The sequence below is a fragment of the Podarcis liolepis genome, assembly GCF_965112155.1.
Source record: "Podarcis liolepis genome assembly, chromosome: 10".
In the NCBI taxonomy this organism is placed as follows: Eukaryota; Metazoa; Chordata; class Lepidosauria; order Squamata; family Lacertidae; genus Podarcis; species Podarcis liolepis.
Window position 1 is genome coordinate 66,802,486 of NC_139562.1, and position 14,870 is coordinate 66,817,355.

Consider the following 14,870-nt stretch of genomic DNA (forward strand, 5'->3'; position numbering starts at 1 on the left):
AAACTGTTCTTCTTGCATACTGTGGGTCTGAGGAATGTCCCCTTCGCCTGTAATTAAACAAAGCAAATCCCAGCTGCTTGTTGCATAATAAAAGTAACTTTTCAATGGAGATTTCCATGTCTGGGCTTTGTCCTTTTTCCTTAGCATATTTGGTCTATGCTGAACCTGTGATTAATGTATATTGAAAATTCTGGTGTAAAAATAAAGTCATAAGCATCATAGCTGATTGTGTTTTCATGGCTTTGCACACCTTACTGTGAGTTGCCGTGAACACGCTGTGAGTTGCTGCGGTAGAAAGAGAGGATAGAAGAGTTTCAAATGAATGACTCGTGCAGGTGGAAAAACTACATCTCACCAGTTACACGGAGAACCAGGGTTTTTTAAGTAAATGTAGAAACAAGCCCTGTTCGGTTGTTCAGATTTTTGTTAAATAAATGTGAATGGGTGGAGGGACATTGCAGTGGAAGATAATGTCCCAGCTATTCAGTCATTCCATCCCCATGCATACATTTGGCTAAGCAAGACCCTTAAGGAGAAAAAAAAAAAGAAATTCATCATCATCTCTGTTCAGTAATTCAGTAGCTATTTGGCCTTTTGCTATACATATCTATAGCACACCACTCTCCTATGTGCATTCTCTCAATGTTCTTCTGAATGACTGAACAGAGATGATGATGATGAATTTCTTTTCTTTTTTAATTTTTATTTATACTTTTCAGGTTTATACATTTCGTTAATTTTACAATCATTTTAACATTTCAAAACTTGACTTCCTTCCCCTTCTTTCTGCGGCTCCTTAAAGTTATTTTTTAAATATCTTTTGCATATCCAAATTCATTTAATTTGCTCATTTATTCATCTACTATAAATATATACTCTCATGAAACTGCAGGTTATTACAATAATCCTGCCCATGTTTTTATCTGTTTGCAAATTATTTGCAAATTATTTGTATACTACACATCTGTTTGTGACTACACAAACAGATGACTTTGCGTGGCGAGTTCCCGCCCCCCACCAAGGATAAATAAAGACACTGGACACCAGAATTAAGGTTAAATGGGCGAATTAGGCCACAACTTTATTGAATTCAGGAATGAGAGGCATTGGCTTAGGCATTGGTCCTATTGACTATCCGGCTCCAGCCCATTTGCTGAAGACTGGGAAGGGTTAACACCATAGAGGGGGAGTCTTCTGCTGAGGCACGTCAACTAGGAGCTCCCCCGGGTTGCCGTTCGGGGGCATGCCTTAGGCCCACACCTCCATAGGCTTCAGACAGGGCCATGCCCCCCGGAATCCTTTATTGGACCACCCTTCGCTCTCTGGGGGTAGGTGATGGCGTTCCTCCCCCCCCATCCTCTTGACCCCTTCTTACCAATGCCTAACCAACAATGCCGAGAAGTTGTGACAAGTTGCTACGAGGTAGGCGAAAAACCAAATGGCCGCAAATCGCCAATTGGGAAAAATTCCTACCATGCCCCTTGCGGCGACAGACCGAAGTCCATAGCAAAGTCAGAAGCCTACCTAAAGGGAGGGAGGGTGGGAAAACGTGGGGGCTAGCCAGCAAAAGAGGGTGAGCCCCGGCTGCGCCAGCCCTAAATAGGACAGGCCATGCCCCCCAGCCACCCGATTGGCTGGCTGGGCGGACGACGTGGCCGGGATTCCCCTGCTCTCGCGGGGGCTGAAACCAGCCCCCGCTCACGTGGGGTGGGCGTGAAGCCCGCAACCCCACCTCCTGGCCAGGTCCGGAAGTGGCTTTGTCGGGTACAACCCAAAGTACAATTCCCACTAAGAGTTAATCTATGTCACAGTTGTAAACCTCTTTAATGGTTGCTCCCTCTTCCCAGGTGATCCTGAGAATTGTAGTTCTGAGAGAGAGGTGTGTGAAGGAACTGGAACAAGAGAAGCCCGGCTGACTTACCAAAATACAACTGCCAGGATTCTTTTGGGGGAAGCATTGATGTCAAGTTGAATGGAATTAAACCAATTTATGTTTCTAAGCTCCCCAGGCTAGGTAAAATCAGTTAGAGCGAGAAAAAACTACAAGTAATATCAGCATAGAACAATTAAAGGTAGCATAAAACCCAAAGGGAACTATACTGTATATACTCAAAACTATACTCAAATAAGCAGGTTCCAGTAGTAGATAGGTAGCCGTGTTGGTCTGCCATAGTCAAAATAAAAAAATTCCTTCCAATAGCACCTTAAAGACCAACTAAGTTAGTTCTTGGTATGAGCTTTCGTGTGCATGCACGCGAAAGCTCATACCAAGAACTAACTTAGTTGGTCTTTAAGGTGCTATTGGAAGGAATTTTTTTATTTCAAATAAGCAGGGTCAGCTTAAAGGAAAGGAGTAGTGATTTCTGGCTGAAGTGCAAACTATCGATTAATAATAATAATAATAATAATAATAATAATAATAATAATAATACAGTCGTACCTTGGGAGTGAAATGGAATCCGTTCCGGAAGTCCATTCAACTCCCACAATATTTGGAAACCAAAGTGCGGCTTCTGATTGGCTGCAGGAAGATCCTGCAGCCAATCGGAAGCCACGGAAACCAAGCCAGATGTCCGGCTTCCAAAATTGTTCAAAAACTGGAAAACACTCTCGGTTTATGATCGTTTGGGAGCCAAAATGTATGAGTTCCGACCAGGGAAAAGAGACGGCGGAAGAAGATTGGAAGAAATTCAAGAATTATCTTAAGAAACATTGCAAAATTAATGAGTGCTAGAATGATGTGGTTTTTGAAATTAAGTGAAGTACAGCTGTAAAGATTAAGTTAAAAGAAAAGAAAGGGTGAGAACTGGATAAAAGTAAGGGTGAGGATTTGCTGAATATAATATCTGAAATGGGAATGCAGAAAGGGGAGGTATGAGGAGGTCGGGGAAGTAAGTTTTAAGAAAATAAGGTTTTGAAAATATACTTGTTTTTCTTTTTCTTTTTGTTTGTTTGCATTGTTGTGTCTGATAAAAATTGTAAAACTTCAATAAATATTTAAAACAACAACAACAACAAAATGTATGAGTTCCAAGGCGTTTGGCAACTAAGGTATAATAATAATAATAATAATAATAATAATAATAATAATAATAATGACATTTCTTATACCCCACCCATCTGACTGGGTTGCAACCCAGCTACTCTGGGCAGCTTCCCTCAAACATATAGAGGGGAAGAAGAAGAAGAAGAAGAAGAAGAAGAAGAAGAAGAAGAAGAAGAAGAAGAAGAGGAAGAAGGAGGAGGAGGAGGAGGAGGAGGAGGAGAGCATGAAATGCTGCCCAAATCAGGGCTGCCTTCAGATGTCTACGAAAATGAAAGACAGCTCTCCCCTTCAGGTTTCTCTTTCATCTGACCTGACAGGGAGAGAAAGAGGCAGGCGACATGTCTGAGTGGCTTGAGCGGGTTGTGTGCTCTTTAACCTGACCATTAAAATTCCACATCCCACACAACCTGTCATTAAAGCTTCAGTGGAAACTCGCCAGCCCATGCTTGTATTTATTATGCATCGGCAGAGCTGTGAGCGGCCTTGCCCTCTCACAGAGTCCTCTGTGTTTGTGAGAGGCCTGCAGAGTTTAGGCTTGGTGCAAGTGGCTGCAAAGTATATCGTGTCGTGTCATGGGATCTCCTAAGAGTGCGCCTTAACCATTGCAGATTTGGAAGAGCCTGGTTGGTCACTTCCACTTGTTCCATGTCTAGAAAGTGTAGGTCCAAGCAGTTTTTTGCTTGCCTTGCTCCTTTCCCGGGGAAAACCCACTCTTTGGTGCTAAATCGGGGCAAATGTCAATCTGGAGAAAACCCACGTTGCCGTTTGTTCCAACTGAATGCCGAAAAGCAGATTTCCCTGGGGTAAAGCAGCGGGAGAAGTAGTAGTAGTAGTAGTAGTAGTAGCAGTAGTAGTAGTAGTAGTAGTAGTAGTAGTAGTAGTAATAATAATAATAATAATAATAATAATAATAATAATAATAATAATAAATTTATACCCTGCCCATCTGGCTGGGTTCCCCCAGGCACTCTGGGTGGCTGCCAACACAATATTTAAAACACGATAAAACATCAAACATTAAAAACTTCCCGAAGCAGGGCTGCCTTCAGATGTCTTCTAAAAGTCAGATAGTTGTTTATTTCCTTGACATCTGATGGGACGGCATTCCACAAGGCGGGCGCCACTACCGAGAAGGCCCTCTGCCTGGTTCCCTGTAACCTCACTTCTTGCAGTGAGGGAACCGCCAGAAGACCCTCAGAGCTGGACCTCAGTGTCCAGTCAGAACAATGGGGGTGAAGAAGCTCCTTCAGGCAACATCAAACCATCTAGACTTTGGTTATCCACATCCCCACCAGTAGATGGCACACAAAGAACACCTGTTATGGATACCTAGTTGATTATGCAAAGTCTCCTGCCAACTTTTGTCTCATGAACTCAGGTTTGACAGAAGAAGAAATCCTTCAGATAACCAGCTCGTTCTGACGTGGAAACCTCTGCTGAGGAAGATGAGGCAGATCTTGTGCAAAGCATTTCCTGAGATGTATCTCAAAATCAAAGATGGTAAGAAAATGGGGGGAATGTAGCAGCTGGTACATCCAGTGGTGACTGGAGCCTGCTGGGTCTTGGTAGGGAGAAAGGCATGGAGCCCAACTGTAGGTGGTGCCAAAACCAATGACTGCAGACACCAACAAATTCTCATCTTGTCGCCTTCCTTCCCCCTGCTGAGTTCTAGAAGGGCAACACTGAGACTGAGAAGAAGGAAGATGGCAGGTGGTGCCACCTACATGTCTGTCTGTAAGTAAGGAGGCACGCAAGTTGACGCCGGCTTAAAGCAGATTGTTCTTGGTGGGGCAGCACCCCACTCATCCTGCTTGGCTAACCTTCAGTGCTGGTATGGTGAATAAGGATGCATTTTTAATCTTGTTTTTTTATTTAAAAAAATCTGCTTCAGAAGATAGCCTATTCTCTCCAGCAATGTTGTCTGTGAATAGTAGAACGCTTGTAGAAGCTGAAGACCAAAACAACCAAGGAGTAACTACTCTCATACCTTCTGCATGATGTACAGTAGGAGAAGTCTGTGCATCTACAGTGGTACCTCGGGTTACATACGCTTCAGGTTACATACGCTTCAGGTTACAGACTCCGCTAGCCCAGAAATAGTGCTTAAGGTTAAGAACTTTGCTTCAGGATGAGAACAGAAATTGTGCCCCGGCGGCGCGGCGGCAGCAGGAGGCCCCATTAGCTAAGGTGGTGCTTCAGGTTAAGAACAGTTTCAGGTTAAGTACGGACCTCCGGAACGAATTAAGTACTTAACCCGAGGTACCACTGTATTTAGGTGGTTGAAATTAAGAGCCTTTCCCATCTCTAGTTGGCCCTAGCATGGGGGAGCGCAAAATGAAAAGCAAAATGTATTGGACCCCATCCATTTACAGAAAACCACAAGCTCAGGGTAACATTTAAACCATACCCGCCAACGTTTCTCCAATGAAAATAGGGATATGTTGTTGTTGTTGTTGTTGTTGTTGTTGTTGTTGTTGTTGTTGTTGTTGTTGTTGTTGTTGTTGTTGTTGTTGTTGCATTTATACCCTGCCCATCTGACTGGGTTGGTCCAGCCACTCTGGGCTGCTTCTTTTAATAGAACATTAAAAAAAACTTTCCTATACAGGGCTACCTTCAGATGTCTTCTAAAGGTTGTATAGTTACTTATTTCCTTGGCTCAATGGTCACATAACTCCATACCCTCCAACATTTCTCCAATGAAACTAGGCATGTCCTAAGGAAAAGCAGGGCATTCACGAATCAAACCAGAAACTGGGACAGCTTCTGTAAATCAGGTACTGTCCCCAGAATTAAACTAAGGGTCCTTTAATTACAGTGGGTCTAAATAATCTTTAAAACCCAAGTAATCAACTTGAATTGCTATGTGGATCACGGCCAAAACAAAAAACAAAAGAAAAAACCACTCTGTTCCCTTTTGCCTCATTGTCCAGAGCACTTGCGTTCTACAGTGATCAGAGTAAATTGGGCACAACAAGCCATTGCCTGTTATGAAGTCAGAAGCTGAAACAAAAGACGTACTTGTTCAGATAAGTTGACTTTTGTAGGAAGAGAAAGAAAATGGAGCAACAACCTACCAAGAGGTGGTTCCCTCTTGTCCTAGTTTGCCTCTACCACGCCTCTCCCTTGACATATAAACCAACCTCCTATTTAATCTCTCTTCCTATGTGGTGGAGACTTCCCTCAAAGAAAGATAAGGCAGAAGGACCTGCTCTTGGTTTACTACTCGGTGAAGCTCTTTTCATCACAGAACAAGCTCCCTTGGACATTTCATAAACCTTCCTCTTGGATCTAGCTCCAGATTGGGTTGACTCCTTTGCTGGTAAGTTTCTGAACTCTCTCCCCTGCCCTGTGTGGCTTCAGTAATCTGAATCCCAATGGCTTTCCTATCTACGGTCTTTTATGAGCTAGGAAAGGTAGTTTGCTTTGCATTTTATAGTCTCTTTATCTAAAATATCGATTTTCTGCAGAATAGTTATAAGCGGCCGAGTAAGAGCCAAGAAAGTTGTTTCAAGTGTTTCTGTTCAACATTGCAATCTTAACCCTGCTTACACAGACGTCATGGGGCTTACTCCCAGGTAAGGGGAATTAGGATTGCAACTAAAACTCAAGATCTCTAAGGGAAGCATCTTTTAAGATCAATGGTCATTCAGCTTGAGCGCAAAGAAGATGAATGTGCTTGGAAAAGAGCAAAAGAACCCTGTTTTCCTTAATGAATGCTGCTTAACCCTGCAAGATTTGCTTCTGAAACCGGCTGAAGGATTCATAAAGATTTGTTGTGAGCAGGGTGAAGCCGAAGCACTGCCTCATATCTTAAAAGCTGCTCCAAACTGGAAATGGCTGCATTCCAGAATGCATACTCTGCAAGAGTCCCGTAAAAAGCAGGACATCCTGTTTCCCCCTGCAAGAGCATGGCGGCCATTTTGCGCTGAGAACTTGCCCCAGAAAAAGCACTATTTGGGGGGCCGCGAACTTGTGTGGCACCCCGAAACAGGCATTTCAGGGGCCCTGAAAAAGTGCATCTTTGGGGCTCCATCATTTTGTGTGTGTCATGTGACTTCTGCAGACAGGAAGATGCATGTTCCAGTTCTGGAACTCAACATGTTAGAGGGTATGAGATTGTCCATTTATAATTGAGAAAGAGTGAGCAGAAACTGTCAACAGAGGTTATAAATCTTTGTCCACTACCTCTAAAACAGAGGTAGAGCCCTTTTCAAACTCATAGATCAGAGTGGTGAGCATTTTGTGTGAGAGTTCCTTTCCTGACCCCACCCTGTTCCTCCACACACTGCCATTTTTGTGATGCGTTTAGTGACAGCTAAAAGTTTAGTGACAGCTAAAAGCGTTTAGTGACAGCTAAAAGCGGCAGCTAAAAAAGCCAATGCAATTCTGGGCTGCATCAATAGGAGTATAGCATCTAGATCAAGGGAAGTAATAGTGCCACTGTATTCTGCTCTGGTCAGACCTCACCTGGAGTACTGTGTCCAGTTCTGGGCACCACAATTCAAGAAGGACACTGACAAACTGGAACGTGTCCAGAGGAGGGCAACCAAAATGGTCAAAGGCCTGGAAACGATGCCTTATGAGGAAGGGCTAAGGGAGCTGGGCATGTTTAGCCTGGAGAAGAGGAGGTTAAGGGGTGATATGATAGCCATGTTCAAATATATAAAAGGATGTCACATAGAGGAGGGAGAAAGGTTGTTTTCTGCTGCTCCAGAGAAGCGGACACGGAGCAGTGGATCCAAACTATAAGAAAGAAGATTCCACCTAAACATTCGGAAGAACTTCCTGACAGTAAGAGCTGTTCGACAGTGGAATTTGCTGCCCAGGAGTGTGGTGGAGTCTCCTACTTTGGAGGTCTTTAAGCAGAGGCTTGACAACCATATGTCAGGAGTGCTCTGATGGTGTTTCCTGCTTGGCAGGGGGTTGGACTCGATGGCCCTTGTGGTCTCTTCCAATTCTATGATTCTATGACATTTTCAGGTTACCTCAGGGTTGGAGCCGTGTGCGATTGCGGGTCATTCAGACACACATTAACCGGTCATTCTCTATATTGCAATGGAGGAAGCCACACAGCAGCGGTGGCGAACTAAAGGCCTGGACCCTCAGGCCATGCCCTCACCAGGCCATACTCCTTCCCTCAGGTCACAACATTCCTCACCCCTGATCTGTACCTTCCTTTAATGCTTTCTTCCTTGAATGTTAAAATGTGTCCATGAAATATTGTAATGCCTATTCCTTTCCTGGATGAAAGTGGAGGGGTGTTTGTAGCTGTAGAAATCTCCGGCATGCAGCTTGCCATACAAAAGTAAGAGCCATATCCATTGCTACACCCACTTTTGTATGTGGTCAAACTCCTCCCTCCATACACAATTGCCTCAGGCCCCGGCTACAATGGGCCTGCAATCCCCTGAGAGTTCAGTTTTGTCTGTGGCTGAAAAAAGTCTCCCACCCAGAGCAATCTAAGGATAATTCCAAAAATGTATGTCTTTTTATGCACATAGATCCATAATTGAACTAAGGGCTAAAGGAGAGCATGATAATTTATATTCAATGTTAGATAAAGGTAAAAGGTAAAGGACCCATGGATGGTTAAGTTCAATCAAAGGCGACTATGGGGGTTGCGGTGCTCATCTGGCTTTCAGGCCGAGGGAGCCGGCGTTTGTCCACAGACAGCTTTCCGGGTCATGTGGCCAGCATGACTAAACCGCTTCTGGAGCAACAGAACACCATGACGGAAACCAGAGCACATGAAAATGCTGTTAACCTTCCCGCCGCAGTGGTACGTATTTATCTACTTGCACTGATGTGCTTTCAAACTGCTAGGTTGGCAGGAACTGGGACACAGCAACGGGAGCTCACCCCATCATGCAGATTCGAACCGCCGACCTTCCAGTCCCCAAGCCCAAGAGGTTCAGTGGTTTAGACCACAGTGCCACCCGCGTGCCTATGTTAACACTACTCAGAAGAGATGGATGGATAGAAACTTAATTTGCACTAGCCAATTGCCATAGCACAAAGATAAAATATAGTGGGGATAGAGCTAAATAGTTAGCTACTCAGAGTAGACCCAGTGACATTAATTGACATGATTAACTTAGGCCCATGAATTTCAACGGACCCACTCTGATTAATGAAGAAGTTCTCTCTGCCACCTTTGGGAAATGTCCACATAATTATTACTCTGGAATTAGCTTCCGTGGAACGACTGGGCTGGCAAGCTGCAGGGTGGATTACATTTTCAAGTACCGCATCAGTGTAATCATTATGAGGCACACACACTTACATGGCAATTTCATTGCAATCTGCCAGAAACCCTCCAGCTCAAGGCAAGAACAACCTTTCCTTATCACCCATATTCCTTAACAAGATGTTTGCTAAAAAACACAAACCAGGAAACGGATGCTGAAAGGCAATTAAAATTTAGCTGAGCATATGCCTACATTGGATCTGACAGTTCAAAGCTGAGGATTCAGGAAGAAGTTCTGAAAGAGAAAACCACAAGGCCTGAAATCATTTTGATATAGATGGGTCTTTGGCAAACCCAGTGCTGTTTTTCTAGAAAAAGTGCCAGAACTTGCCATGAACGCCTCCCTTGTTCTCTTATAATGGCAAAGGAGCCCACCTGAGAGGCGCCGGAACTAAATTCTGGTGAGTTCCATCGGAAAAAAAATACCTGGGGAAGCCCATGACTAAGATGAAGGGGAGATGGGACTAAGCAAGCCTTAAGTCAGAGATTACTGTGAGAATGGTGAACGGTGGCTGTTCAGGAACAAATGCACCTGATAAATAACAGCTCTCTTTTTTTTGTAGAATCAGTGGTTAGGTTAGGGAACTTGTGGCCTTCCAGGTATATCGGGTTCCTGTTCCTATCGTTTCATTTTAAAAAATAATAGATACATTTCTATACTGTTCCTTTTAGTTTTAAGAAAAAAATTCCAAAGAGGTTTACAGCCTACATCAAAACATCAAATCAAACAATCTGAAACTTTAAAAAATACGGAAGAAAATCAGATACAGAGCATAAATTCAAAGCCACATAATCAATAGGAAACTAAAATGTTATCTTAAAGATTTCAAAATAAGACGTAACAAAGGAGGTCCAGAATAGAATACACATCTAACACAGCAAAGTTAACACAACAAACTTTTTTAATGTTTGATGTTTTACTATGTTTTTTAAATGCTGTAGGCTACCCAGAATGGATGGGGAAACCCAGCCAGATGGGCAGGGAATTATTATTATTATTATTATTATTATTATTATTATTATTATTATTATTGTTATTATTATTATTATTATTATTATTATTATTATTATTATTAGTCTTACATTTGTTGTTTGTTGGCATCCATCTGTCCTGGGACACAATGGGAGAGTGCACATTTTTGGGTGAAGAAAAATTGTTGAAAAGTTGCAGCGCCATTTGTGGCTGTAGAGACCGTGGTCGAGTACAGAATACACATTAAATGCAACATAGTCACCCAAAAAACTTATCAAATATTTCAAAATGAAACATTGCTAAAGGAAGTCAGCTATAAAACACACATTTAAAACAGCATAGTTAATAGGAGAATAACATATTATCTTAAACACAGAACATATCTGTTGCTGCTGCTGCTGCTGCTGTCAGTGGTGGCTTGTGGTGGGCAGTGGCTGTGGAAGTTCTGGCTCAAGGACCTGGGTTCACACTAAGAGACCTGGTACCTGGCAGAGTAGCACCAGAGTGATGCTAAGAGTTGCATGTGGCATGTCACTATTTGCTTGCTTGCTGCCCGTCTGACTAGGTTGCCCCAGCCACCCTGGGCGGTTTTCAACAAATCAAAACAGCCGACACAGTAAAACACCAACCATTAAAGGCTTCCTTATACAGAGCTGCCTTCATATGTCTTCTAAAAGTTGTATGGTTCTTTGACATTTGATGGGAGGGCGTTCCACAGGGCAGGCACTACTACCAAGAAGTCTCTCTGCCTGGTTACCCATAACTTCACTTCTTGCAGTGAGGGAACTGCCAGAAGGCCCTTGGAGGAGGACCTCAGTGTCTGGGCTGAGCGATGGAGGTGGAGATGCTCCTTTGGGCATACAGGGATGCCTTTCACAGATACATCTCCTATTTCAACAACTCTGTACATTTCCCCTCCCTACGCAACCATAGGACATACCACTAGCATGTCCACTGCTCCACTCACTTGTTCCCCTGGCCCCCCGCCCATCCCTGCCACGCAGCCCCCAAACGGTTACACAGAAGGGCTGAAAAAGGTTCTGCAGCTCTGATACGACTATAACCACGCAGCGTATCCAAAAGACAGGAGCAAAATAATTCAACGGGGAAAAGCCAGCAGTCAGCTCAATAAAAGATGAAAGGGTGGCTTTAGCAGCAATACTCATGTAACCCTCCGAGCTAAATAATAAGCAAGGCTGCCAGTTTCCGACATCAATGACCCATCGTGTCACAAACCCTTCCTTTCTTTTAAATCTATTTTTCATTGAGGAGTAAGCGTTCTCTTCTCCAGCATTAGAGGTTTAGAGTGAACAGCTCCTAGTTCCACTTTTACTGTAGTTACACAGTTAATAAGTTGGAGGGCAGCTTTAAAGCTTAGCATGCCTTGGCAGTTAAATGGTTTGGCCATGAAAGTGATATTGAATTTGTACGATTCTAGTAGGACTGAGACTTCTGAGTTCTTCAGTACAGAAGCTTACAAAGGGAAGAGGTAAAAACCAACTGGGGAGAGGGTTGAAGTGGTGTCCCTTTTTTTGGAAATGCATCCTTTTCAAATAACTCATAGGAAAAGCTTTGAGTTGAAGTACAGCAGAGTTTCCCAAACTTGGGTCTCCAGCTGTTTTGGGACTACAATTCCCATCATCGCGGACCACTGGTTCTACTAGCTAGGGATGATGGGAGTTGTAGTCCAACAACAGCTGGCGACCCAAGTTCAGGAAACCCTGAAATACAATGTTAGTTAAAATACTATGGACTGGATTTAATAGTGTCGATAATGTAATGAATGGCTCTTTAGTTATACATGAAATCCTTTAGTGGAAAACCCTCTTCGGGTTATGAAATACAGTAATCCCTCCTCTTACTGTGATGGCCTGTGATTCGGATTTGGAGGCTGAACCTGAGGAATCCCAGCCTACACAGGATTCCCTGCCTCCAGAACCAGCTGAGCTGGGGCTGGGGCATGAGACTGAAGGGTCCTCACCTGTGCTGGGTCTGGCACCTGAGGTGATGGAGGACCCATTGCCTGCAGGTGCTCCACACTCAGCCCCATCAGAGGAGGCTGAGGATGCCTCTGGGTCTGGTAACCCTCCAGCCTCTCCAGAGCTGCAGAGGCTCAGGGCAGAGAGGCGGAGGGAACTAAGTTCTCACAGGAGGAGTGCTCGCCTCCAGGCCAGGAGAGGCGAGTCACCTGAGGCTCAGGGCCGCCCTATGCCTTGGGGCAGATAAAAGCCAGCCAGCCCCAGTCCCAAATTGTGGGAGCAACATTGCTGGTTGCCAGATCCTGCCTGAACCCTGCCCTGCACCCAGCTTCAGCTTTTACGGACTGCCTCTATATTGCACCTTCGGCCACAGACTGGACTTGGACCTCACCTCTCGGTTAACCCACGGGACCAGCACACTTACACACATTTGACTTGCAGGATTTCTTTTTTTTTTTTAAATCATATTTATTAAAGTTTCAAAACACAAAAGATAGAAATACAAAGAAAAAATAAAAATAAAATACACTTAAAACCTTACTTTCATTGCCAACTTTCTGGGACTCCCCCATCCCCCTCCCAACTGTATTCCCCTTTCATTAATTTGGTTCTACAAGCTCTTACTCCCAATTTAAAACTTAATTTGTTTAACCCACTATTCAATTTAATTTATACAGTCATTCCACCATCCCTCATCATTAACAGAAAAAAATTCCCCCCCAAGGTCCACCCCAGTTCCCTTCCACAAATTCCCTTTTTTAATAAACACGTCCAATCAAAGTAAAAGATATACAAAAAGATATAAAAAGATGTAGAAGATAAAGGATATAAAAAGATTCAAAAAATAGTTGCACAGCCTTTGGAATCCAAATCTCTCCCCCCCTTCCCCAGTTTGAATTCCCCATATCCATCAGTCTGTCTATTGTCAGCCTGGAGATCTCAGATCCATGGCCAGTTTTTTCCCCAGTTCCACCTTGCCGGTTTTTTTAAAATTATTATTTTTTAAATGATATTTAACTTCAAACATCCAATCTAAAAGAGGCCCCCAAAGGGCCTTTAGTTTCCTTGGTCTTTATGGCTCCTCCCTTGTTCTTTCCAAGTCGTAATCAGTCCTTTGTTCTTTTTTCTCAGGTTTCTTTTCCTGTTCCGCTGCTAAAACGTTCTAATTCAGAAATTTAGTACCTCTACAGAAGTTGTTGTTTGTTCAGGAACAAAAACTTACGTCCAGTCCCTTCCTTTCTTCAATAGATAATTCTATTGTCTCCTTTAATATAAACACCTCTGTAGACGAAATACTGTTTCGGTTTTGCAGCTTTCCCAGAAGATAGCAAGTCCTGTACGATTCCAAGAGTATTTTTCCACTTACGACCGTTCTTGTAATGTCCCGAAGCCCCTCTAGGGGGATTGTAATAACTTTGTTTCCTCTGATCCAAAAGTCAAATTGTTATTCCTTATTTTCGACAGTTTATATCCAAATTGTAACAAAACTAACCAGCAAAGTCCTCATGGCAAAGTCCTCTTTATATTCTCCAACTTTGACAGCTACTTTGACAGCTGTCAAAGTCTCCGTCTCTCTTCACTAGGCTCTCTCACGAATCGCCCCGGTTCCCTGGGGGGGGGGTTACATTTTCGTTCTCACCCTCCACTCTTCTCCTCCAGCACAGTTCTTATAATTTCCCATCGTGGAATTAGTAATTTTTAGAAATAAGCTCCATTTCTCAACCTTGGTTGCCCAATCCTTGTTTTAGAATGTTTACAATAGGGGGGGGGGGACTGACTTCCTTTTTGGATCTCCCCCGCTCGTGCCGAATCCGTAAAAAAATTCTTTTTTCCTCCTTTTAAGTCCGATTTCCAATTTACTCACGGGTTGTTGTTTATAGTCCAAATTTTCAATAGAAGAAGTCAGCGCTCTCCGTCGAATGGCATGCGGCTTCGCTCGGCAGGGAAAGCAGAGGACTCACAGCACTACGCCACTCCCCGGCACCCGTTCCGTAGCCTTTAAAAAGGCTCCTTCACGAGTCGGGAGGGCGCTAACGGTGCCCGCCGAGTCACCCATGTCCACGGGCTCCGTGCCCATGGTTTTTAAGGGTCCCCGCGTCGCCGGCGCAGTAGGACCCAGCCCCTGCCGAGCAGACTCCCTCCGGAGCTCGGAGGGAGTCCGCCATTCGGCGATGGCGCCAACCCGGAAGTCTGACTTGCAGGATTTCAACCATACGTGGTTGAAGGTGGGCTCACTGGCAGAGGGAGGTGGGGGAGCACACCGCCCCCAGCAGCGCGATCCTGGTGGGGTTCCATCACAGCTGTTCCCCCATCCCTGGGACTTGCGCCTGCCCTGCCCCCGCCTGCTTTCCACCCCGGTTCTGGAGCATGAATCTCCACCACTGGGTGGGCTGGTCAAAATTGTACAAGTCAAGTCACAAGTGAGTTGGGGAGCTTGAAAGCTCTTTGCACTGGGTCCACCTGAAGTTACCTGCTACAAACGGAGTTTTTAAGTCCTCTGCCTTGCTTGCCGGCTCCGGAAGGCAGATCTCACGGGACAATTTGACTTCATCAGAGATCGCACACCTTCTAGAGCCTGTGCACCAAGCAGATCTAGCCCCACCAAAGCAAGGCTTTTCGTGCCAG

At 44.3% G+C, this 14,870-nt stretch overlaps 1 protein-coding gene across 1 annotated transcript in view; it reads left to right on the forward strand.

Moving 5' to 3' along the window:
- Window positions 1-6,079: 6,079 nt before the first annotated feature.
- Window positions 6,080-14,870, forward strand: part of SLC13A1 (solute carrier family 13 member 1) — an 87,967-nt gene continuing 79,176 nt past the window's right edge. Inside the window, exon 1 of the mRNA XM_083463563.1 lies at window positions 6,080-6,365. The gene's annotated coding sequence lies outside the window, so the exon portion shown is untranslated. The remainder of the gene's footprint in view (window positions 6,366-14,870) is intronic.